The sequence below is a fragment of the Eriocheir sinensis genome, chromosome 19 (assembly GCF_024679095.1).
Source record: "Eriocheir sinensis breed Jianghai 21 chromosome 19, ASM2467909v1, whole genome shotgun sequence".
NCBI lineage: Eukaryota > Metazoa > Arthropoda > Malacostraca > Decapoda > Varunidae > Eriocheir > Eriocheir sinensis.
In genome coordinates, this window is record NC_066527.1 from 13,098,297 (window position 1) to 13,102,153 (window position 3,857).

The window sequence follows — 3,857 nt, forward strand, 5'->3', positions numbered from 1 at the left end:
AAGGAGTATCAGGACCTTCTCCTCCAATTGACCTCTCTTTCACCCTCTTTTGAATCTTTTTTAGGAGCAGTGAGTAGCGGGCTTTTTTTTTTAATATTGTTTCCTTTTTTTTGTGCCCTTGAGCTGTCTCCTTTGTTGTAAAAAAAAAAAAAAAAAAAAAGGCTGACCCTGCGGCTGCTATGGAGAGCGCCATGTGACAGCGTAGTTGCTATCTATATACAGGGGCCTTGTCCGCCCTCGTATGGAGTATGCATCTCACGTGTGGGGAGCTCCACTCACACAGCTCTTCTGGACAGAGTGAAGTCTAAGGCTCTCCGTCTCATCAGCTCTCCTCCTCCTACTGATAGTCTTCTAGCTCTTAAATTCCGTCGCGATGTTGACTCTCTTTCTATCTTCTATCGATATTACCACGCTGACTGCTCTTCTGAACTTGCTAACTGCATGCCTCCCTCCCTCCCGCGGCCCCGCTGCACTCAACTTTCTACTCATACTCATCCCTATTCTGTCCAAACCCCTTATGCAAAAGTTAACCAGCATCTTCACTCTTTCATCCCTCACGCTGGTAAACTCTGGAACAATCTTCCTTCATCTGTATTTCCTCCTGCCTACGACTTGAACGCTTTCAAGAGAAGGGTATCAGGACACCTCTCCTCCCGAAATTGACCTCTCTTTCGGCCACCTCTTTTGATTCTTTTTTAGGAGCAGTGAGTAGCGGGCTTTTTTTTTAATATTATTTCCTTTTTTTGTGCCCTTGAACTGTCTCCTTTGTTATAAAAAAAAAAAAGGCTGACCCTGCGGTTGCTATGGAGAGCGCCATGTGAGGGTCAGGACAGGTGTGTAGGTGTGTGTGTGTGTGTGTGTGTGTGTGTGTGTGTGTATAGGTGTGTGTGTGTGTGTGTGTGTGTGTGTGTGTGTGTGTGTGTATAGGTGTGTGTGTGTGTGTGTGTGTGTGTGTGTGTGTGTGTGTGTGTGTGTGTGTGTGTGTGTGTGTGTGTGTGTGTGTGTGTGTGTGAGTTTGTGTGTGTGTGTGTGTGTGTGTGTGTGTGTGTGTGTGTATTTCACCACGGCCTAATCACGAGCTGGACTCGCGATCGCCTGAAAGTACCCATCCGATTAGAGCAAGGCTCATTAGTCGATCTCTGGGTACTGCTAGGACCTCACACACCAAACATCCCATTCACCTTGCTCAAGGTGGGACAGTAACCATTCCTAGTCAGCGGAAAAAAAAAACCCGGCCTGAGCAGGGCTCAAACCTCTGCCTACCACGCCGTGAAGCCTGGCAGCGCAGCGCTTTAACCGACTGAGCTATCGGAGTGGTGTGTGTGTGTGTGTGTGTGTGTGTGTGTGTGTGTGTGTGTGTGTGTGTGTGTGTGTGTGTGTGTGTGTGTGTGTTGCAGTATTTTCGACCACTCCTTCCACCACTCAGACTGTGTGTGTGTGTGTGTGTGTGTGTGTGTGTGTGTGCTTTGAAGTGGTTCGGGCCACACCCCCTCCACCAACAGCCTAACACCCTGACACACGCACACACACAATGTTTAAGTGACCTTTGGCAACAGATTAAAACAATCAAACGAAACTCAAATAAAACATCAACAAACAAGGACACACACACAAAAAAAAAAAAAAAAAAAAGTCATATTAAAAAAAATTCTTTTTCATATCTACAGAAACACTGGAGAGAGAGAGAGAGAGAGAGAGAGAGGGGGAGGGGGTGGGGGCGAGGATACATGGAAACATGGACGAGCAGGCAGCAGAAATCCTATTGGCACATTGCGAGGCTGCCTGCTTTCAGTGATTTAATCAATCCGTCAACCACAAGAGTGGTTTGCGGGAAGGATTAAAGCACTTATGTATGTACTCGTGGGTACGTTTAGTTCACTCACGACGCAACAAAGTGACGGTCAATGCGACTCTTAAAGGAGTTGATTGTTTCTGCACTAACCATTCCTGCAGGAAGGTTGTTCCAGTGGTGGACGACTCTGTTCGAAAAATAACTCATGCCGATATCCGTAAAGCATCGTTTGGCTTGAAATGTTTTACCGTTGTTGCTTGTTCGAGGGTAAGTTTGTAGAGTGAAGAGTTTGGAGTGATCAATACTGCTGAATTTGTTCATGTACTTGAAGACTTATATCAGGTCTCCTCATAATCGTCTCTTTTCCAGCGTGAAGAGGTTGAGTCGCTTGAGTCATTCTTCGTAAGGTTGCGTTTTCAATGATGGTATCATTTTCGTAGCGCGTCACTGTACTCTCGAGTAATTCAATGTCTTTCTTGTGATTGGGAGACCAGAATTGTACGGTGTATTCCAGGTGGGGTCTTACCAGCGAGTTAAATAAGTACAACATAACTCCCGGCGTCTTGCATTCGAAGTTCCTCGCTATGAAACCGAGCTTAGTGTTGGTTTTCTTGCAGGCGGACTTGGAGTGTTTTGCTTGTTTCAGGACACTGCTGATGGTGACCCCGAGGTCTTTTTCCTCTTGTACTGCCTGTAGTGGTTCGCCACCCATGTAGTATGTGTGGTTGCTATTTCTGGACCCGATGTGCATTACTTTACATTTGGTAGTGTTAAAGGACATCTACCACTTTTCCGACCACTGAGTGATCTGGACCAGGTCTCTCTGGATAATTTCGCAGTCTGCTGTCGTGAGGGCCTTCCCTCCCACCATGGTGTCGTCAGCAAATTTAGAAAGAGTGGATTTTAATCCTAGTTCTAGGTCGTTGATATATATAATAGAGTATGGGGCCCAGCACTGATCTCTATGGCACTCCACTTGTAACCGGGAGCCACTCGGAGGCCTGCCCGTTGAGTAGAACTCGTTGCTTTCTTCCAGTAAGCCAAACTTTTATCCACGCAGTCAGATTGTCTCCTAGTCCCGCCGATTTCAGTTTCTTGAGAAGTCGTTCGTGGGGTACCTTGTCAAAGGCCTTTTGAAAGTCTAGAAAGATAACATCGCTGGTGATGTGATTATCCCAATTTTCATATATATATTTTGCAAGAAGTCCAGTAGGTTGGTTAGGCATGAGCGCTTATTCCTGAAACCGTGCTGTACATCGGAAATTATATTGTTGTCCTCAAGAAACTTGACGAGTTTGTATCTGATAATCTTCTTGAGAATTTTGCCCGCCACTGAAGTCAAGCTAATGGGCCTGTAATTCAAGGCCTCGCTCTTTTCTCCCTTCTTGTAGATCGGTGTTACGTTGGCTTGCTTCCGGTCTTCTGGAACTTTATTTTGCTGTAATGCCAAAATGTAGATGGCGGTGAGTGGCTTGAGTATTTGCTGCTTGAGTTCCTTGAGCAGCCTGAGTGACAAGTCGTCGGGTCCGGTTGACTTGTTTGTCTCTAGTTTGTCTAGGTACTTTTGCACGTCCCGTTCCCCCTTGGTGGAATAATGGTCTCGGGTATCGACTCGGTGTTCTCGACCGTGAACACAGACACGAAGTTCTTGTTCAAGATTTCGACTATGTGTCTGCTGTCTTGCGTTAGAGCGCCGCTTTCATCTTTTAGGGGACCGATGTTGTTTTTCGACTTCTTTTTTTTATCTTATATATGTGAAAACCTTTTTCGGATTAGACTTGGATTCGCGTGCTATTTGCCTCATAGTCTCGCTTACATTGACGGATGAGGGTTCTGCAAGCTCTGAGGCTGTGGTGGTATTGTTCACGTGTTTCATCAGTGTTATTTTCCTTCAACAAGTTATATTTTCTTTTCTTTAAATTGATTCCCTTCTTACTTGGGTAATAATCCGTGGTGGATTTACGCCATTGTTTGTTCTCCTAGTCTTCATGGGAACTGTCGTCCTCTCTACTTCTATTCCACGCGTCGTCTACAAGGGCGAAGTCTAGGTATTCCCACGTAGCTT